At 50.2% G+C, this 23,170-nt stretch overlaps 1 protein-coding gene across 3 annotated transcripts in view; it reads right to left on the reverse strand.

The window, feature by feature from the left end:
• Positions 1-22,014, reverse strand: part of LOC142258730 (uncharacterized) — a 44,254-nt gene extending 22,240 nt beyond the window's left edge. The window contains exon 1 of one of the 3 annotated variants that reach the window (XM_075331343.1): positions 21,933-22,014. The gene's annotated coding sequence lies outside the window, so the exon portion shown is untranslated. Of the gene's footprint in view, positions 1-4,489; positions 5,204-19,319; positions 19,410-21,932 lie in introns of those variants that run through there. The other 2 variants (XM_075331344.1, XM_075331345.1) reach the window with 2 other exon arrangements.
• Between the last annotated feature and the right edge of the window lie 1,156 nt (positions 22,015-23,170).

Consider the following 23,170-nt stretch of genomic DNA (forward strand, 5'->3'; position numbering starts at 1 on the left):
TTGGCTAGTACCCTGGAAGATGGGATTCTCGATAACGGTACGAGATGAACCATCCGGGAGAAATGGTCCGTAATGACCCACACAAATCTATGTCCCTGTGAACATGGAAGATCACCTACAAAGTCCATGCCTACCACCTCCCATGGTCTATCTGGCACTGGTAAAGGATGCAAGAGCCCAGCCGGTCTCTGCCGTAATGGACGGTTGCGAGCACACGAGTAGCAGGAACCGACATATCTCTTGACGTGGCTGGCTAAGTGTGGCCACCAATACCACCTCTCCAGTAACTCTCGTGTCCGCCTAATACCAAAATGCCCACCCACCTTTGAGGTGTGGGCCCATGACAGTATATCATTCTGTCGATCAGGCGGAACAAAGGTCTTGCCCGGTGGGATTTGGTCTAACGTCACAGGGGAGAGCGTATGAAAAACCCTGGAGGGAAGGATAAGACGAGGTTCGTCAATCTCTTCCTGGGTAGAAAGCATAGAGCGAGACAGGGCGTCTGCCTTGTTATTCTTACTCCCAGACAAATAGTTGATGGAGAAGTGAAAGCGGGAGAAAAACAAGGACCAGCGGGCTTGGCGAGGATTCAGACGCTGAGCGGTTTGTAAGTACGTCAGATTCTTATGGTCTGTATAGACCTGGAAAGGATGTTTCGCTCCTTCCAGCAAGTGACGCCACTCCTCCAAGGCTAATCTCAAGGCGAGCAGTTCCCTATCCCCAATGGTATAGTTTCTCTCTGCCGGTGAAAAGGTTTTAGCAAAGAAGAAACACGGCCTTTTTCTACCTGCACCGTTCTTTTGATACAAGACCGCACCAGCACCCACTGAAGAGGCATCAACCTCTAAGAGGAAGGGCTTACTCTCATCGGGTCTTTGAAGAACGGGAGCAGTTGAAAAGTGTCTTTTTACTGCCTCAAAAGCCTGAGATGTCTCAGTAGACCAGGCTTTGGGATTAGCACCTTTCTTAGTCAAGGCCACCAAAGGGGCCACCAAAGTAGAAAAATGGGGTATGAACTGCCTGTAATAATTTATGAATCCTAAGAAGCGTTGCACCGCCTTCAAGGAATGAGGTTCGGACCATTGCAGGACAGCAGAGAGCTTCGCAGGATCCATAGCCAGACCCTCTTGTGAGATAATGTAACCCAAAAAAGGCAATGAGGACTGCTCGAATACACATTTCTCGAGTTTAGCAAACAATGAGTGCTCCCTTAAACGGGAAAGGACACGAACGACATCCTGACGATGAGTCTCCAGATCAGGAGAAAAAATCAGGATGTCGTCCAGATACACCACTACTGAGGATAACAGTAAATCCCTGAACACATCGTTTACGAAGTCCTGAAATACTGCGGGTGCATTACATAACCCAAAAGGCATGACGAGGTATTCATAGTGACCGTCTCGGGTGTTAAAAGCGGTCTTCCATTCGTCACCCCTTCGAATTCGTACCAAGTTATACGCACCCCGCAGATCCAACTTCGTAAAAACTTGAGCTCCTCTCAGTCTGTCAAAGAGCTCCGAAATTAAAGGTAATGGGTATTTGTTCTTTATTGTGATTGCGTTGAGACCCCTGTAATCTATGCAGGGACGCAAATCACCCTCTTTCTTCCGAACAAAGAAAAACCCAGCTCCCGCGGGAGAGACAGACTTACGAATGAACCCCTTCTCTAAGCTCTCTCTTATATAGGTCGACATGGCCTCCGACTCAGGTATCGACAGGGGGTAAACCCTGCCTTTAGGTGGAACCGAACCTGGGATAAGGTCTATGGCACAGTCATACGGCCTATGGGGTGGAAGAACCTCAGCACCCTGTTTGGAGAACACGTCAGCGAAATCCAAATAGGGTGTAGGTATGGGAGAGAGATCAGTTGATGCAACCGCAACGACCTTAGGTGGTAAGGGAAGACATCGGGACTGACATTTCGAACCCCAACTAATAATGCTGTCAGACTCCCAGTCAATGTGAGGAGCATGAGTCCGAAGCCATGGAAGGCCCAGAAGGACGTCGTCTATACCCTCAGGCAAAACAAGAAAAGAAATCTCCTCTATGTGACCCTGAGACAGGGAAAGGCGCAAGGGAACTGTCCTCAATGTAATGGAGTCAGACAACATAGTTCCATTAACAACACGGACAGGAATAGGCGCATCTAACATGATAGAGGGAATATTGTGTCCCTTTACAAATCCTGAGGACACAAAAATCCCGTCAGCTCCGGAATCCACAAAAGCCATAATAGGCCATGTATTCTCAGATAACGAGAGCTGACCTGGGATACAACACTTAGAGGGTGCAGAAGACGTCTCTAGTAACCCCCCTCTAATGGTTACTAGGCCAGGGAGTTTCCCTGATGACTAGGACACTTGTTGGCATAGTGCCCAGCCTGACGACATACGTAACATATAGGAGGACCAGACTTGCGTAGTCTGGAGAACGTATGACCTAACTCCATAGGAGTGGGAGATGTTTCAGATGCTGAGGAAGATGGTAGTGGACCCTCAACAACTGGAATAGCCCGATGCTTAGGGCGTGAGGAAGAGACCTCGAGTCTACGTTCCTTATGGCGTACATCGATCCTCGTTGCTACTGTGATCAAGTCCTCCAGAGAAGCAGGGACCTCACGAGTAGCAAGGGCATCCTTGACATAGCCTGCCAACCCTCTCCAGAAGATAGGAATCAACACCTTCTCTGGCCAATCTAGTTCTGCCACCAGAGTTCTAAAAGCAATGGCATAAGAACTAGTGGATAACGAACCCTGAGATAGATCTAACAGTCTCAGGGCCGCATCATGGGTAACCTGCGGACCCATGAATACCGCCTTAAGAGCATCAAGAAAGTCTTGATGTCTCAGAGTAACCACATCAGAGCGCTCCCATAGGGGAGTCGCCCATTCTAAGGCTTTGTCCTGAAGTAAGGAGATGATAAAGCCTACTCTGGACCTCTCCGTAGAGAAGCGAGAAGAGTTGACCTCTAGGTGTATCTGACACTGACTAATGAAACCACGACATGATCTGGCATCGCCAGAATATCTGTTTGGCAGAGCAAGTCGAGGATCATGTGCAGATGTCACCATGGTCTGAGGTTTATCCTCTATACTCTTGAGCCGTGACTCAAGTACTTGTATGTAACGGTGTAACTGCTGATATTCTGCCATAACTGCCAGACCCTTGGCTCAGTCCTAATGTTACGGGGGGCTATCTGATAAGAACCTAAAGGAGTATCAGACAGTCAGGGTCCACCGTGCAAAGACTCTGCTGCAGACTATGGCAGAGTGCAATACCTCTGTTAACTCACAGAAGGATATAATAAGTAAGTAAAGCAATTCCTCCCTTACTTGGAGGGTGTGTGGAATGATCTCTGTTAATAATCACAGAGACAAATGCAATGTGTGCAAAATGGCACCTACCTAGGTCCGCTCTTCTAGTGGTGCAAAAGAGACGAACAGCAGCGTAAGCCGCACAAAGCTCCTACCTGCGTTCGCTCCACTAGTGTGCGAGGACACGAACCACTAGATATGGCACCTGCCTAGGTCCGCTCTTCTAGTGGTGCAAAAGAGACGAACAGCAGCGTAAGCCGCACAAAGCTCCTACCTCTGTTCGCTCCCCTAGTGTGCGAGGATACGAACAACTGCCAGACGCAGTATAAGGAACGTTACCCTAGCGGCAACGTCCACCTACGAGTAGAATCACAAGGCCCAGCCAGACCATGTGCCTCAGGCACCTGCCTATGTCCGCTCCCCTAAGAGGTAAGGATACGGACAGCAGCCGAAGCTGTAAGGTATAAGAACGCTACCCTGCCGGTAGCGCTCACCTAGCATAGACAGAGGAATGCCTAGAGGAACGCGCACAGAGCGTCTACTCATATGCATGAACCAAGAGGACTGAGCACCATGCGGCGTGTGTCAGGGTCTTATATAGACTCTGTGCCTCATCCAAGATGGAGGACACCAGAGCCAATCCGCTGCCAGAACGACAGGAGTGACGTCATGCTGGCCTATCACCGAGCAAGCCGTCACAAGCACATGACCAGCGACCAATCGGCATAGAAGGTGTCAGAGACATGTGACCTCGTGTCAGCGATGATGTCACCCGCACATGTGCAATGGCTCCAAGATTGGACTTAGTCTCCGGCGCTCGCACATGTGCAGTAGCAAGAAATCTGGACTTAGTCTCCAGCGCTCGCACATGTGCAGTAGCAAGAAATCTGGACTTAGTCTCCAGCGCTCGCACATGTGCAGTAGCAAGAAATCTGGACATAGTCTCCAGTGCTCGCAGCAACCGTAACAGCAGGTCCATATGGGATTAACATAAAAAACCTGATTCGGACCCGGAATTGATCCCAGATATCTGGCCGGATGGCGGTCCCCATATAAGTCTATGGGGACCAGAGTCCTGTGCTTTAAAATGGTGGTAGAAGGGATAGTGGCATTGGAGCAGACACATTATACTGTGAGTTTCCATGCAGCAATAACCTCATTAACCTCACACACATTCACTGCTTCTCCGCCCACTGCCAGTCCCCACGTCTCTGATTGGTTGCAGTCAGACGCGCCCCCAGCCTGTGTAACAGTGTGTCTGACTGCAATATATATAAAAAAAATAAGAAAAAATTGGTGTAGCATCAACTCATTATGAAACCCAGTACAGATAAAGCATACAGCTACAGGCTGCAGCCCCCAGCCGTACCCTTACATTGGCTGTGAATTTAAAAAAAAAAAAAAGAAGAACCGCATGCAGCTTATTTAAAATTATATAAATTTAAAAAAAAAAAAAAATCTGCCCCCTCCCCCCAAATTTTGATACCCGGCCATGATAAACCTCACAGCTGGAAGCCGGTATTTTCAGGCTGGGGAGACTCATGTTTATTGGGCCCCCTCGGCCTAAATATAGGCTGTAGCCGCCTGGAATTGCTGGATCCATTAGATGCGCCAGTCCTGGCACTTTACCCATCTCATCCCGATTGCCCTGGTTTGTTGACAATCAATGTAATCAGGGGTTAATGGCAGCCCAGAGCTGCCACTAGGGCCTGGATTAGTAATGGGGAGGTGTTTATGAGACCCCTCATTAGTAATATGTAGGTGAAAAGAAAAACACAAACACCAAAAAAATCCTTTATCTAAAATAAAATACAAAAAAGCACCCCTTTATTAACCCCCAATACACCCAGGACCGACATAATCCACACAAGGTCCCACGACGATTGCATCTCTGCTACATCTGAAATCACAGCGTGTGGCCATAGAACATGGCTTCATGCTGAATGCATATGAATCGCACGAGTGCAATGTGAGAAAATCTCGCATTGGCCTCAAAACAAAGTTAATCAATGAGGCAGCTCCAATCTGCGTTTTTTTTCTCAGCTCCAATTGGACTGAAAAAAAATAAAATAAATAAATAAAAAAAAAAAAAAAAAAAAAAAAAATCACAGAATGCTGCGATTGCACAGGTATCTCGCTCGAGACTCTCCAATGCAAATCTGTGGGTGCAAGAAAAAAAAACAATGTCACACGGACCGTCCTAGTGACATCCGTTTTTCTGGATACAATTCTATCATGTAGCAGAAAACACTGCCCTGTGCGCACTAGAAAATGGAATATTCTTAAGCAAATTCTGCACCTTCTGAAAGATTACCGCACCTGTGGTAAAAAAAAACGCAGCAAACCGCACCTGAAAACCGCATGCGGTTTTACCACGGTTTGGTTGCGGTATTGCTGTGAATTTTCTGCAGGTTGTTCCCTGCGGTTTTGTAGCATTATCTATGGCAAAAACCGCAGGTATCTGCGGAAAAGGAGTGACATGCACATTCTTTTTGCTGCAGAAATTCTGCAGCAGAACCTGAAGGGGAAAAAACGCAGTGTGCGCACATCTTTTTTTTTTTTTACCATAGGTTTTACTGGGGAATGACTGCAGAAAGGTTATGAACATTTTTTGCAGCAATTCATGCAGCAAAACCGCAGCAAAAACCGCAGCATGTGCACAAGGCCTTAATGCTCCTATAAAAGGTCCTGTAAATGACTAAAAGCTGCTGAGAAAACAAACAGATTGCACACGGACAGCACAAGGATGACAAGTGGCAAACAATCGTCCTAATCTCCGGCATGAGAATCGGACGCAATCATACGCAAGTGTGACTCCAGCCTCAGGCAGAGAATGACTGAGCTGTGATGACATCACTCCGGTTACTTCAGAGACCTCTACAAAGACATCCCAAAAGAAGGACTAAGCCAAGAACAGGAAAACAGAACATCAAAACTAAAGGCGGGGGGCGTGTCCAGGATGCTGAGCTGAGTGGACGTGGGGAAGAGGAGCTCCTGTTGACCCTCAGCTAAATCAGCACTTATCATAAGCACAAACCTACTCACCGGCTCTCAGGATCGGACCACGGAGGATTAAACCGTCGCAGCAGGCATCGGTGGCCCCCCCGCTGCACACCAGGAACAGGGTCCAGGGGAGGCCCGGACGCCATCTTTCCAGGAGCATGGAGGGGAAATGGAGGCACCGGCCCGGCCTGCTAAGCAGCAAGAGAAGGAGGAGTGGGTGAGCGGGGACACAGGGGGGAGTGGAGGAGTCCCTGCAGCAGTTGCAACAGGGGATGCCTTGGCTCAGCAGCCCTGCACTGCATCGGATCCTCAGGCACAGCAGCAGCAGGCCCAGGAGCACATAGTGGCGGTGGGAGATAAGGTGGAGGTCGGGGGGCAGCCCTCCCCACTGCCAGGAGAAGAAGGGACTGCAGCCAAAGCTGGTAATATCAGGGAACAGAGCAGCCTGCTTCCCCCCTCTGGGCCTCGGTGTGGAGATCAACCTTCCCAGCTTCCCCAGCACCAGACTAAAACTCCAGCGTCTATTACTGCAGGTGCTCACCTTAAAGGGCCAGACACCTCCTATAAGGACATGCATGATTTCATAAGTAAACTTCCTTCTAAAGAGGACTTTCAATGCCTCATACATGAGGTTAAAGCAACTTGCAGGTCAGAAATAGCTGAAGTGAGGAGAGATTTGCAGCAATTGTCTGGCAGAATTGAATCCCTGGAGGAAGAGCATGACATCACCAGATCCCATGTATCAGAATTACACAAACTGGCAACATCGCAACAAAAAATTATGGAGGATATGCAGTCTCACATAGAGGATCTCGACAACAGAGGACGCCGTTGCAATGTCCGTGTGAGGGGGGTCCCAGAGTCAGATGGGCCCGAGGACACAAACTCCATACTACAATCCATCTTTAACCCCTTCAGCCCCCGGGCACTTTCCGTTTTTGTTTTTTGCTCCCCTTCTTCCGAGAGGCGTAACTTTTTTATTTTTCCATCAATCTTGCCATATGAGGGCTTGTTTTTTGCGGGACGAATTGTACTTTTAAATGAAACCATAAGTTTTACCATATAGTGTACTGGAAAACGGCAAAAAAATTCCAAGTGCGGAAAAATTGCAAAAAAAGTGGGATTGTACAATACAATAGTTTTTGGGATATTTTATTCACCGTGTTCACTATATGGTAAAACTGATGTGTGGGTATGATGCCTCAGGTCGGTGCGAGTTCGTAGACACCAAACATGTATAGGTTTACTTGTATCTAAGGGGTTAAAAAAAATTCACAAGCTTGCCAAAAAACGTGGCGCACGTTTTGCGCCATTTTCCAAAACCCGTAGCGTTCTCATTTTTCAGGATCTGAGGCTCAGTGATGGCTTATTTTTTGCGTCTCGACCTGACGTTCTTAACGGTACCATTTTTGCGCAGATGCTACGTTTTGATCGCCTGTTATTGCATTTTGCGCAAAATTTGCGGCGACCAAAAAACGTAATTTTGGCGTTTGGAATTTTTTTGCCGCTACGCCGTTTACTGATCAGATTCATTGATTTTATATTTTGATAGATCGGGCATTTCTGAACGCGGCGATACCAAATATGTGTGTATTTTTTATTTTTTTAACCCTTTAATTTTCAATGGGGTGAAAGGGGGGTGATTTAAACTTTTAGGTTTTTTTATTTTTTTTTAATTTTTTAAAACTTTTTTTTTTACTTTTTTTTTTATTTTACTAGTCCCCCTAGGGGGCTATTGCGATCAGCAATCCGATCGCTCTGCACTATCTGCAGATCTCAGCTACAGAGCTGAGAACTGCAGATTTGCTGCTTCACTTTCAATGCCGGCTGTATTCCGGCATTGAGAGGAAGTGACTCATGTTAGCTACAGGCGTCATCACATGACCCAGTGCTACCATGGCAACCGCCGAAAGTCACGTGATCATGTCACGTGACTTCCGGTGGGGGCGGGGTAAGTCACTGTCATGGCGGCGCCCATGTACATATCGCTGCCAAGACTTTGGCAGCGAAATGTAAGGGGTTAATGGCCGCGGGTGGAAGCGATTCCACCCGCGGCTAGCAGGCACACATATCAGCTGTTGATAACAGCTGATATGTGCGCCGATCGCCGCCGCCCGCCGGCGGCAGGGGGCGGGGCTTACCGGCACACGATCCATGACGTATCTAGTACGTCATGGGTCGTTAAGGGGTTAATGAAGTATTGGACGCTCCCCCTTCTAACATCATCAAGCTGGACAGGGCACACAGGGCTTTACAGCCGAAGAATTTATCCACCCAACCCCGGGACATCATTTGTTGCATTCACGACTTCTCCACCAAAGAATTGATCATGGCTAAGGGTATGTGCGCACGTTGCGTACTAGCCCAGCACCGTAAAAGGTGCGCTTCAGAGCGCAGCTGAAAAGCTCCGTTCTGAAGCGCATGGTGCCGGCGAGAACGTGCGCTATGCCTGCAGCTCCTGCCATAGACAGAGCAGGAGCTGCCGGCAAAGCGCACGGAAGAAGTGACATGTCACTTCTTTTTGCGCAGCGCTTCGGCACTAGCCGAAGCGCTGCGCTCTAAAACGCCACGTGCGCACGGCCCCTGCACAATCTCCATAGACTGTGCAGGGGACGCAGGACGCATGCAGTTACGCTGCGCTACAAAGCGCAGCGTAACTGCATGAATTTACGCAACGTGCGCACATAGCCTAAGGCTACAATGAGGCGCACGGCACCTGTGTTCAATGGCAAGGAAATCCAGCTTTTCCCGGATCTTTCTCGCATCACACTCCAGAAAAGGCGGCACCTCAAACCCCTCCTCACGAGCCTGAAGGAGCACCAGGTTCCATACCGCTGGGGTTACCCGTTTGCACTAACAGCGCGCAGAGGGTGTAAATCGGCGACCCTTCGCACTCCAGCAGATACCACTCTGTTCTGTGAAGCACTGGCCATTCCAGCGGTCTGTATCCCAGATTGGGACTTGCAAAGGTTGGAAGGGCCGCCCCCTCCCGTGTGGTCCAAGGTGAGGGGTGGAGGGCGTGGGGCTTTGGGGGGGAGAGGAGGTAGGGGCCGCGGGTCTCTCCCCTCCCCGGCTCACCGTTGAGGACACTTCTTAACCTGGTTGGTGCCTATTTCTTATACCCTCTGAGTTCCAGTGGCTGAGCATGCTTTGTGATACTGTGACTCTCTCTACAGCAAGCCTCTGACTGTCCATTGTGTCATCTGCGGCCCTCTGGGTCTGTTAAGCTGCATAGGGGGGGGGGGGGCTGTAGCCACAATGATGCCGTGGGGGGTAGGGGGGTTGGCGGGAGCCCGGTCCCCTTACTTGGAGTTAGTGGTTGAGGTTTTTTGGTTTTTTTTTTCCTTGTTTCCTTTTGGCACGGGCCCGTGCCCACTGGACTGACCCCCGTGGGAGGGCTACTGGGGAGTGAGGTGGGTGGCTCTCCTAGCTCAGACGGGTTGGGGAACCTCCCTCTAGGTCTCTTCCTTCCGGGTTGACCCCCTGGGAATCTATGCGTAAGGTTTATGCATTTTGGTTAATGTTCTTAATTCATGTTCATTTCTATGTTTGTCCTTGTCTTCCCCCCTCCCCGATGTTTTTTCCTTATGTGTCCTTTCAGGTACCACCCCTTCTAGAGTCCCTGGGAGCTGCGGCCCTTTGTCGTATGGACCGTCTCCTCTGGCCGGCTTCACAGGGGAAGTCATGCCCCCGACGGTATAGGTGTGCCATTAGCTTTTTCTTACTTCTAAGTTTTAGATATGACCCGCATTATCTCTCTTAACGTAAAAGGTCTGAATTCACCCCGTAAGAGGAAATTGCTGCTACAGGAACTGAAAACATCAGGTGCAGACATAGCCTTTATCCAAGAAACACATTTTGTGGAATCAAACACTTTCAAATTTGCGTCCCACCGCTTTCCCATCCATTACTCGGCTTACTCGGGCTCCAAGAGGGGGGGAGTTGCTATTTTAATATCCTCCAGTTGTCCTCTACAAATTACGGGTTCTCACTGCGATCCAGAGGGTAGATATGTGATTCTGGAGGGCCAACTGGGGGGATCCCCGCACATACTGGCCAACATTTATGCACCTAATGAAGGGCAGATACGCTTTCTTAAGAAAATACTCGATCTGATAGGCGGACTGGCACCGGCCTCTACGGTGTTGGGGGGAGACTTTAACATCCCTTTTTCGGAGGTGGCCGACAGACTCTCTGTGGGTGGACACCCTCCATCGGGTGCTTTGAAAAATTTGTCCCGGGACTTTCGTAGGCTCATTAGATCAGGGGCTTTATACGACGCTTGGAGGGTGGACCACCCGGGAGAGAAGGCCTTTTCCTTCTACTCGCATCCGCATCAGACGCACACCAGAATAGACTATTTTTTCATTGACTCACAGCTGCTGGGGCGTCTTGAGAGGGTGGAAATGGGATCCATTACGTGGTCAGACCATTCCCCACTCATAATGGACTTCAAGAAAGATGGTCCTCGACCTAGGCCTCAGCATTGGCGCCTTAATGAATCTCTGATCAAAAATCCCGACACTAGGGCCTTTTTAAATTAGCAACTGGTCGAATTCTTTCAGTTGAACACGGGCACGGTCACGTCGCCGGCAACACTCTGGGAAGCTCACAAGGCAGTGATGAGGGGACTATGCATTAGAGAGGGCGCCAGGGCTAAAAAGAATGCCACAAGCCAGCGGGACTCTATAACGGCCCATCTTAAGCTACAGGAGGGGAGACTGGCGGCTGCCCCATCACTGACTATTCTTAGGAGAGTCATCAGCCTTAGGGAAAAGTTGAGAGACTTGGCAATTGGCAGAGCAGAAAAATTGCTAACCTTTTCCAAACAAAGATACTATGAAAGGAGTAATAAGGCTCATACCTTACTCGCCAGGCAGCTTAAGGAGCGCGCTACATCCTCAAGCCCTCAGGCTCTGCGCGACGAAAAGGGCACTATCCACTATCACCCCGCTTCAATAGCTGACAGTTTTTTCAATTACTACAACAAGCTTTATAACCTTCCGGTTCCCCCGGGCATGGCTTCGCGCGGGGCTGGGGCACTTGGGGACTATTTTTCGGCCCTTGAGCTCCCTTCACTGCCTTGCGGAGCAGCCGCGGCTTTGAATGAAGAGATTACTACAGAGGAACTGGAGCAAGTTCTGGAAGCCCTGCCTGGCGGGAAGTCACCGGGCCCGGACGGCTTTACTTATTTTTATTACAAGGTGTTTGCGGCGGAGCTCCTCCCACACATGGCCGCCTTGTTTAACTCTTTCCTTCAGGGTGACCCTATCCCTCCATCCATGCTACACTCCCATTTAATCCTCCTGCCCAAGCCACCCAGGGACCCATTGGACTGTGCTAATTATAGACCAATAGCCCTTTTGAACTCCGATTTGAAGATGTTCACCAAGCTCTTGGCGGCCAGGCTTAATCGATGGTTGCCCCAACTAGTGTATAAAGACCATGTGGGTTTTGTCCCTTGCCGTCGGGGGGGGACAACACCAGGAAGGTCATAGACCTGGTGGATGTGGCAAATCGGACGAAGCAACAGCGTTGGTGTTGAGTCTAGATGCAGAGAAGGCTTTTGACCGCCTTGCGTGGCCTTTTCTCTTCAAGACAATGGAGGTCTTTGGGATCTCGGGTGGCTTTATGCGGGCCTTGAAGTCCCTGTATAGCGCTCCTACGGCCTCTATCAAACTCCCCCTCCACATCTCTAAGCCTTTTCTCATCTCCAATGGCACCAGGCAGGGGTGCCCCCTGTCCCCCCTCCTTTTTGCGCTATGCATAGAGCCCCTCGCGGCCTCGGTCAGGAGCAACCCAGACATCTCGGGGGTCCTGGTCAGGAATAAACAGTTTAAAATCTCGCTTTTTGCCGACGATGTGCTCATTACACTTACTAACATCCATGTGTCCCTTCCAATTTTAATGTGCACCTTGGGTAGGTACGGGAGCCTTTCGGGGTATAAGATCAACTCTAGCAAAACGGAGGCAATGCCCTTGAATCTCGACCCGGTGGCCCTGGATTACCTGCGTTTGAATTTTAAGTTTCGTTGGATGCGGTCAAGTTACTGGGGGTTAACCTCACATCTACTTATGATTCCCTCTATAACCTTAACTTCCCCCCCCTTTTCCGAGAGCTGAGAACTCTTTTGAGCAAGTGGTTGCCCCTCCCTCTTTCGTGGATGGGGCGCATTGCGGCGGTTAAAATGAGCTTGCTCCCAAAATTATTATATTTCTTTGAAACCCTCCCAGTTAAGGTACCAATAAAGGAGCTGAAGTCCCTTCAGGCGGCTATCCTTACGTTTGTTACACCAAATAAATCTCATAGGGTGGCCAGGGAGGTGTTGATGGCTCGGAGAAACAGGGGGGGGCTTTCTGTCCCGGACATCCTAAAATACTATTGGGCGGCCCATCTTAGGAGGATCCCCTGTTGGGTGTCCCTTTGGGCATAAAACAGGTGGACTGAGATTGAAAAACTTTGGCTGGCGCCTATACATCCAAACGCGCTCCTGTGGCCCCCGGCCCGGTGTGATTCGCCCCCCCCTCTTCTTGGACCGATGCAGTTCACTAGGGACCTCTGGGCATTTTGCATTAGAAGATTTCCTTTGGCATCCCCCTGCTCCCCTCTGGTGTCCTTCATATACCAACCCTTGCTCCCAAGCAGTCTGGAGTCGGACATGGTGCACCCCTGGCTCAAGGCAGGTCTATTCAGATTTGCAGACATTATAGATGGAAGTACAATGTAGATCCATTCCTTTGAGTACCTTAGAGATAAATTCTCTCTGTCTAATCGAGAGTTTTTCCAATATATGCAGATCAGAGACTTGGCTGGCTCCTTGTTTGGCAGGGAAGGGGCCTCGATTCCCACAGATTTTGAGAAAATTTGCAGAAGGGGCACTGATACTAAGGGGCTGATTTCGGAAATTTACATTTTGCTTTCTGAGTCACGGGAGGGGCCCGAGGGGTCTTTTCCATACATGCGGAAATGGGAGTCTCTATTGGGAAGGCGGATACTTCCTCAGGAATGGGCAGCAATCTGGGGAAACGCCACCAAGACGTCAATATGCACACTATATAAGGAAAATATCAATAAAATTTAGCTATTTTAGTACCACACTCCAGATTTCCTTCATGGCATAGACCCCTCCATACCGGCTTGTTGCTGGAGATGCGGGGGAGGCAGGGGCACCATTCTGCACATATTCTGGTCCTGTCCAGGGATAGTCCCCTTCTGGGAGCGGGTTAGAGGGTTGATCCATAAAGTACTATATATAGAGGTTGATCTTGATCCCCTGATCTATGTTCTGGGTCTTGGGAATGGGGGATTGGGAAAAACGGCCTCTAAGCTTTTGTCCCACATCCTTACGGCGGCCAGATGCTTAATTGCAAAGAATTGGAGGCAGCCAGGGACACCCTCACTCCAGAGCCTCAAGTATAGATTACTGGACGTTAGACGCATGGAACATCTCACGGCACTATTGCATGACACAGTTGACTGTTTCCAGGCCGTGTGGGCACCATGGGACTACTTTGCGGGACAGGAGGATCTGTGAGACTGAGGCCTATGGGTCCTATGGAAGGAGCATGGACTCTTGAAACCCTTCCCTCTTCCCTCCTATTTCTCCTCTCCCCTCCTAACCCTCCTCACCTGTCCTGTCATTGTTTGTCTAGGTTCGATAAGAATTGTGAATTTTATGTTTTATTTTATGTATGAAAAACGTAAATTGAAAATCTCAATAAAAATTCAAAGTTTTAAAAACTAAAGGCGATGGAGGAGAAAGTAAAAAATTTCCTAAAACCCTCTGGATACACCAATTACATTACAGGAAGTTGCAGAAAGAATCTCTTCCATAAGGTGTAAAAAAAAAACAGTGGTCCGGATGGAAACCCCCCAGAGATGCTGAAATAAAGCCCACCGGAAATACAAGCTGAATTGGTTAAACTGTTCAATATTGTGCTCAGTGCCGGTTTCTTCCCTCGTACCTGGAAGCAAGCGTCTATCACACCCATCCACAAGAGTGCGGACAGGTATGACCCTGCCAACTACAGAGGAAGACGTGTCAGCAGGAACCTGGGAAAACTGTTCACCAGCCTCCTGAACAAGAGGATCCTCAGTTTCCTCACCGAGCACAATGTCCTAAGCAAGAGCCAACCAGGCTTCGTGCCAAACCACCGCACCACGGATCACATCTACACCCTGCACAGTCTCATTCAGAACCACATCCACAAAACAAAGTACGTGAAGTTATACACCTGTTTTGTGGACTTTAACCCCTTCAGCCCCGGGGCACTTTCCGTTTTTGTTTTTTGCTCCCCTTCTTCCGAGAGCCGTAATATTTTTATTTTTCCGTCAATCTTGCCATATGAGGGCTTGTTTTTTGCGGGACAAGTTGTACTTTTAAATGAAACCATAAGTTTTACCATATGGTGTACTGGAAAACAGCAAAAAAATTCCAAATGCGGAAAAATTGCAAAAAAAGTGTGATGGCACAATAGTTTTTGGGATATTTTATTCACGGTGTTCACTATATGGTAAAACTGATGTGTGGGTGTGATGCCTGAGGTCGGTGCGAGTTTGTAGACACCAAACATGTATAAGTTTACTTGTATCTAAGGGGTTAAAAAAATTCACAAGTTTGTCCAATAAAAGTGGTGCACGTTTTGCGCCATTTTCCGAAACACATAGCGTTCTTATTTTTTGGGATCTATGGCTCAGTGATGGCTTATTTTTTGCGTCTCGAGCTGACGTTTCTAATGGTACCATTTTTGCGCAGATGCTACATTTTGATCGCTTGTTATTGCATTTTTGCAATTTTGGCGTTTGGAATTTTTTTTGCCACTACGCCGTTTACCAATCAGATTAATTGATTTTATATTTTGACAGATCGGGCATTTCTGAACGCGGCAATACCAAATATGTGTATATTTATTTATTTTTTAACCCTTTAATTTTCAATGGGGGGAAAGGGGGGTGATTTGAACTTTTAGGTTTTTTGTGTTTTTTTTATTTTTTAAAACTTTTTTTTTTTATTTTACTAGTCCCCCTAGGGGGCTATAGCGATCAGCAATCCGATCGCTATTATCTATCTGCTGATCACAGCTATACAGCTGTAAACAGCAGATACAGTCACTTTCTTTTTCCCTCTGATCCGTGCCGAGGGAAAACGAAACTGAAACATCATAGCTGCAGGCGTCATCACATGACCCTGTGCTACGATGGCAACCACCGATAGTCACGTGATCACGCACGTGACTTCCGGTGGGGGCGGCGGTAAGTATAAAACATGGCCGCGCGCATTTAGATCTTGCTGCCAGACTTTGGCAGCAAGATTTAAGGGGTTAATGGCCGCGGATGGAAGCGATTCCACCAGCGGCTAGCAGGCACACATGTCAGCTGTTGAAAACAGCTGATATGTGTGCCGACCGCCGCCGCCTGCCCGAGGCAGGGGGCGGGGCTTAACGGGACACGCTCCATGACGGATATATCCGTCCATGGTCGTGAAGGGGTTAAAAAGGCTTTTTACTCCGTGTGGCACCCGGGCTTGTTCTTGAAATTTCTGGAGAGCGGAATAGTAGGAAAGTCCTACGATGTCATCAAAAGCTCCTAAACCGAGAACCCCTGCAGTGTGAGTGTGAATGGTAGAAGAATGGCTTATTTCCAGCAGAGCCGAGGAGTCAGACAGGGCTGCAGCCTAAGTATAAAGGCTGCTTTACACGAGTCAATCCATCGTGCGATTTATTTGGCAAAGTCTTTTTTTTTTTTGGTTTGTATCGCTGATAGGTAGTTGTCCATGTGTCACACGTTGAGTGTTGTCAAACGACCACAAAGCGCTCATCGATATATTGATTGGCCATGGCGGACGTCCAAAAGGCTTCACACATGTTTTCCTTTGGTCAATCTGTCTTTTGTATGGGCGTAATTAGGCGCTATACAGCCCTCCGTGACGTTGTCTGGATTGTTGCACGCCCTGAATTCTTCTGACCTGCTCAATCCAGTTCTGCTAATGTGGTTGATTGGTTACATACCATATATATAGTTTCTCTTCTGCGTCTGTCTTTGTTGCCTCGTGTGTCCTTAGCATCAATCTTGTTTGTTGTTTGTGGTCTGGTTTATGACGAATTCAGAGTATCTATCTTCCAAAGGTGGGTTAAATTTGGTTTTGTATGGTTTATTTATTGTCATTTAGCCGTTCACAATGTTTTTTTTGTTTTTTTTTTTCTTTTTTGTTCTTTTAAAAAGAAAAAAGATTACATGTTTATTATAACAGTGTCAAATAAAATGTTCTCATATATTCATTCCCAGATGACGGCTCATCAAAACAAATTATTTTTGCGTGATTTCATTGAAAAATATCGCACATTAACCTGTCTTTTGAAAATTAAATCGCCTGAATATAGTAACAAACGCATCAAACAAGCAGCTTATGCGGATCTGATTACTATCTATAAAAACCATTTTCCTAATGAGCCTGTGGATGTAAATCTTATCAAGAAAAAAATACAAGGAATACGCACTGTATATAAAAAGGAACTCAATAAAGTCGAGGAGTCACGATGTTCAGGGGCTGCGACTGCCGATCTTTATGTCCCACGGCTGTGGTATTTTGATCTACTTGACTTCACAAGAGATCATGAGATTCCAAGGTCATCAACAAGTATGCTTTACATTCCGGAGTCACAAAATGGGGCGATTGGCAGCGAACAAACAAACGTAAGAAAAATTAGGAGTAATGCACTATAAAACACTGTGCATGACGCCAAGGCTGAATGTTGACATCATGACTACAGCTCCGTATTTTATAACAGTAATAACCAATCAAAACGCATCTGCTACAACCAATCCGATTAGATTAGGCGTGATTATTTAAAACCACAAATACGCCCTGAACGTTTACTGACGTCACAAACAACTACGAGGATGGCCGATTACACGGTGTCACACTTTGCAACGTGTCGTTCATTAAGACTAAACTGACCGATTTTATGGAATTAAACGATGAGTACACGATGGCCGAATTTCAAACGATTAGGCATCGGTTGGACTCGCAAGGAGCTGTCACATGAGAAAATGTCGTTACGAATGACGGAAGAGCGTCACAAAATCCGTGACCCCAACGATGCATCGCACAATAGATCGACTCGTGTAAAGCAGCCTTTAGGCCCGCTTTACACGCTGCGATATCGTTACCGATATCGGTAGCGTGCGTACCCACCCCCACCGGTTGTGTGACACGGGCAAATCGCTGCCCGTGGCGCACAACATCTCTAGGAACAGTCACACTACTTACCTGCCTAGCGACGTCGCTGTGACCAGCGAACCGCCTCCTTTCTAAGGGGCGATTCGTGCGGCGTCACAGCAACGTCACTAAGCGGCCGCCCAATCAAAACAGAGGGGCGGAGATGAGCAGGACGAACATCCCGCCCACCTCCTTCCTTCCTCATTGCTGGCGGGACGTGGGTAAGGAGATGTTCCTCGTTCCTGAGGTGTCACAAGTAGCGATGTGTGCTGCCGCAGGAACGACAAACAACATTGTTACTGCAGCAGCAACGATAATTGGGAATAGGGGGTGATGTCACCGATGAGCGATTTTGAACGTTTTTGCGACGATTCAAAATTGCTCATAGGTGTCACACGCAACGACATCGCTAAAGCGGCCATATGTGTGTCACAAATTCCGTGACCCCAACAAGATCACTTTAGCGATGTCGTAGCCTGTAAAGCCACCTTAACGCTCTTTAATATCTCTATCAATGAGCGTACACTGCTCTGGAATGTTCCACAGCTTCAGGTCTCACACTCCATGACGCCCAGGTGACATTTTCTCTATGCAGATGACCTCCTGCTGCTGACACCAACTGAGAAAGGCCTCCAAGACAACCTACAAATCTTGGAGCAATTCAGCTCTACGTGTGCGCCACTGATCAACCTAAAAAGAGGCCAACATCATAGAGTTCCAGAAGAGAAAAATGAAGATCGGACCAGCACCTTCATTTGTCTTAAAACTGCATTCATACAGGAACGGACACATACACCTACCTGGGCCTGGAAATTCACCAGTCAGGGAGCTTCAAACAAGCAATAGAGATTGCTATGCCATCCGAAGGAAACTATCATCTGAAGCCACCAGTGAGGGTCTGGCTAAAAATCTTCAATTCCATCATCACCGAAATCCTCCTGTACGGCAGTGAAGTCTGGGGCCCTCACACTTGGCCCGATTTCACACATCCGGCTTTTCGCTGGTTTGGCGGATGCAGCGCACGCCAGTACAGTGTATACAGTACAGTGGCAGTGCGACAAGCGCCGGTCACATGCTGTCATGTAACCGGCGCATGTGACCCGGACGTTACAGCGCTGTCATTATACTGTATACACTGTACGGGAGTTCGCCGCATCCGCAAAACCGGCAAAAAGAAGGATGTGTGAAACCGGGCTTACCCAGATTGATCAAGGTGGGATTCCAGCCCAACATAAATATTCAACCTGGAATTTTGTAGGCGCCTTCTCCACGTCCATCAAAGCACCTCCAACAGCGCCTGTCAGGCCGAGCTGGGCAGATTCCCTCTACACCTAGCAGTTCTGAAGAGGGCACTGTCATGTCAGTCTCACCTACAGAATAACAATCCACGCTCCCATCACCATAAAGCCCTGATACATATAGGTGGTCCAGATGGACCAGGACCCCTGGCACAGCTCTCCCAAACCCAACAGGACAAAATGACCAATCACAGCAGCCTGACAAAAGCCAGAATCAGGAAGATGGTAGACGAGGGCCAGGAGAGGTGTCAGTGACTGGAGGACCGATGTCTACACCTCACAGAAACTGACCACGTACCAGAGACTACAGACTGACCCCATATCTGGAGAAACCCCCAGACCCCAGAGACCGCAGGACTATGAGCCAATATAGACTCAGTGCCCACAGTCTAGCCATCAATTCCCACACAAGCAGAGCTACAAGCCCAGGGAGGACAGACTGTGCCAACACTGACCTGGAGGCCAAGGAAGGATGAAACCCACCTCCTGCTACACTGCACCAAACACTCAGCAGTGAGGGACACTCAGCAGTGACGGACACTCAGCAGTGAGGGACACTCAGCAGTGAGGGACACTCACTTCAGGAGACTATGATATCTTCCCGGGATTTCAGGTCCATAAAGGAGGAAGAGAAAATATATATCCTGCTGGAGGAAATATGATAAAGGGAACCTGTCAGCACTTTTTTGGCGTATAAGCTGCGGCCACCACCGGGCTCTTATATACAGGATTCTACCATGCTGTATATAAGAGCCCAGGCCGTTATGAGAACATAAAAAACACTTTATAATACTTACCTAACGGTCGTGCGGTGGGCCATATGGGTGTTTCCGTTCTCTGGTGCCGCCCCTTTCGGCCATCTTCGTCCTCCTTCTCTAGCCGCGGTGCATGACGCGTCCAACATCATCCACACTCGCCGGCATTCAGGTCCTGAGCAGGGCAGATCAAAGTATTGTAGTGCGCCTGCGCAGGATCGGCGAGTGTGTATGACGTAGACGCGTCAAGCACACAGGCTTCAGAAAGACGACGAAGATGGCTGAAAGAGAAGGTGCTGGCACCGGAGAACAGAGACGCCCATATGGCCGACCGCACGACCGTTAGGTAAGTATTATAAAGTGTTTATGTTCTCACAGCGGCCTGGGCTCTTATATACAGCATGGTAGAATCCTGTATATAAGAGCCCGGTGGTGGCCGCAGCTTATTCGCCAAAAAAGTGGTGACAGGTTCCCTATAAGCCATGGACTTCTATAGCCCCCACCCCCGATGTGCCCCATCCATCCTTCCTACAGTCCCCACCCCCGATGTGCCCCATCCATCCTTCCTACACTCCCCACCCCCGATGTGGTCCCATCATGCAGCATCAGCCAGTGTACGCCCCTCAATGTTCAGTATCGCCCAGTGTAAGCCCCCTACAACATGCATCGCCCAGTGTAAGCCCCCCAGCGTGCAACATGGCGAACTGCTCAGCACACCCTGCACACCCCCAAAGTGCAGCGTCGCACCCAAACATGCAGCATCGCCCCCTGTCCAGTGCGAGCCCCCCAAAACGTGCAGCGTCGCTCCCTGCCCAGTGCGAGCCCCCCCAAACGTGCAGAGTCGCCCCCTGCCCAGTGCGAGCCCCCCCAAACATGCAGTCGCCCCCTGCCCAGTGTGAGCCCCCCCAAACATGCAGTCGCCCCCTGCCTAGTGCGAGCCCCCCCAAAACATGCATCGCCCTCTGCCCAGTGCGATCCTCTCAAACGTGCAGCGTCGCCCCTGCGAGCACCCCGAAAGTGCAGCGTCGCCACCTGCGATCCACCCAAACGTGCAGCGTTGCCCCCTTGCGAGTCCCCCAAACGTGCATCGTTGCCCCCTTGCGAGTCCCCTAAACGTGCAGCGCCACCCCCTTGCGAGTCCCCCAAACATGTAGCGTTGCCCCCTGCCCAGTCCAAACCCCCCAAATGTGCAGCGTCACCCCCTGGCCAGAGTGAGCCCCCCCTAAACTGCAGCGTCACCCCCTGCAAGCCCCCAAACATGCAGCACCACCCCCTTGCGAGTCCCCCAAACGTGCAGTGTCGCCCCGTCCAGTGCAAGCTCCCCCAAACATACAGTCACCCCCCTACGAGCCCCTCAAACAAGCAGCGTAGCCCCATGCACAGTGAGCCCCCCAAACGTGCGTCGCCCCCTGCGAGCCCCCCCAAATGTGCAGTATAGCCCCCTGCCCAGTGTAAGCCCCCCAAACGTGCAGCGTCGCCTCCTGCCTAGTGTTAAGGCCCCGTCACACACAGATAAATCTTTGGCAGATCTGTGGTTGCAGTGAAATCATGGACATATTGTTCCATTTGTACACAGCCACAAACCTGGCACTGATTGTCCACAATTTCACTGCAACCACAGATCTGCCGCAGATTTACCTGTGTGTAACAGGGCCTTTATTCTCACATTCCTTATGAAAGCCTCCACAGCATCGCCCCCTGCCCTGTGTAGCCCCCCAATATACAGCATCGCCCTGTGTAGCCCCCCCAATATACAGCATCGCCCCCTGCCCTGTGTAGCCCCCCAATATACAGCATCGCCCCCTGCCCTGTGTAGCCCCCCAATATACAGCATCGCCCTGTGTAGCCCCCCCAATATACAGCATCGCCCCCTGCCCTGTGTAGCCCCCCAATATACAGCATCGCCCCCTGCCCTGTGTAGCCCCCCAATATACAGCATCGCCCCCTGCCCTGTGTAGCCCCCCAATATACAGCATCGCCCCCTGCCCTGTGTAGCCCCCAATATACAGCATCGCCCCCTGCCCTGTGTAGCCCCCCAATATACAGCATCGCCCCCTGCCCTGTGTAGCCCCCCAATATACAGCATCGCCCCCTGCCCTGTGTAGCCCCCCAATATACAGCATCGCCCCCTGCCCTGTGTAGCCCCCCAATATACAGCATCGCCCCCTGCCCTGTGTAGCCCCCCAATATACAGCATCGCCCCCTGCCCTGTGTAGCCCCCCCATATCCCCCTTCCTTATGGAAGCCTCCACAGCCCTGTGCTGCAGCTTCAGCCCCTTCCCTGTGATATATACACGAGCTGCAGCCCCCAGTAGTGACAGGAGACACTTTTATTTCTTACCCCAAAATCCAGATCGGTTGAGCCTAGAGCTACAGGCCGCGCTGAATAAAGGACACGCCCCCTAACAGTACCTGAATACGCCCCGGAAGTGACGTCATAATCTGCAAGCAGCCTGTATTCTCTAGCATCTCCCCTGATCTGTGACCGGAAGTAGCAGTGCTCGGGCTCCTGTGCAGAGCGGACGGATCCTGACCCTGAGGTGGGAAGATTCAGCTTTTCCTCATTAGTTATAGAGCTGAGGTCACACTGGATTTTGGGGGAAGAAATAAAAGTGTCTCCTGTCACTACTGGGGGCTGCAGCTCGTGTATATATCACAGGGAAGGGGCTGAAGCTGCAGCACAGGGCTGTGGAGGCTTCCATAAGGAAGGGGGATATGTGGGGTTACAGGGTACAGGGGATGATGCTGTGGCGGGTTCCATAATGTGTGGGGGTTACACTAGGCAGGAGGCGACGCTGTATGTTTGGGGTGAGGCTTGCAGGAGGCAATGTGGAATGTTTTGGGGGGCTTGCACTTGCCAGGGAGTGACTCTGCACGTTTGGTGGGGGCTGGAACTGGGCAGGGGGCTATACTGCACGTTTGGGGTCTGGCAGGGGGTGACGCTGCACGTTTGGGGGGGCTTGCAGGGGGCTATACTGCACGTCTTGGGGGGGCTGGCAGGGGGTGACGCTGCATGTTTTGGGGGGGCTGGCAGGGGGTGACGCTGCACGTTTTGGGGGGGCTGGCAGGGGTTGACGCTGCACGTTTTGGGGGGGGGCTGGCAGGGGTGACACTGCACGTTTTTTTGGGGGGGGGGCTGGCAGGGGGTGACGCTGCACGTTTTTTGGGGGGGGGCTGGCAGGGGGTGACGCTGCACGGTTTTTGGGGGGGCTGGCACTGCAGGGGGTGACGCTGCACGTTTTGGGGGGGGGGGGCTGACGGGGTGACGCTGCACTTTTGGGGGGGGCTGGCAGGAGGTGACGCTGCACGTTTGGGGGGGTGGCTGGCAGGGGGTGACACTGCACGTTTGGGGGGGGGGGCTTGCAGGTGGTGACACTGCACGTTTGGGGGGGGAGCTCACACTGGGCAGGGGGTGACTGTACGTTTGAAAGTGCTTGCAGGGGGCTATACTGCATGTTTGGTTAAGCTCGCAGGGGGTGACGCTGCACGTTTGGGGGACTCGCACGGGGCGTTGGTGCGAGTTGTGAGGGCTCGCCCTGGGCAGCGGAGCGAGGCTGCGCGTAGTGTGGGGCTCGCCCT

Source organism: Anomaloglossus baeobatrachus, assembly GCF_048569485.1.
Source record: "Anomaloglossus baeobatrachus isolate aAnoBae1 chromosome 3 unlocalized genomic scaffold, aAnoBae1.hap1 SUPER_3_unloc_3, whole genome shotgun sequence".
NCBI classification, from domain to species: domain Eukaryota; kingdom Metazoa; phylum Chordata; class Amphibia; order Anura; family Aromobatidae; genus Anomaloglossus; species Anomaloglossus baeobatrachus.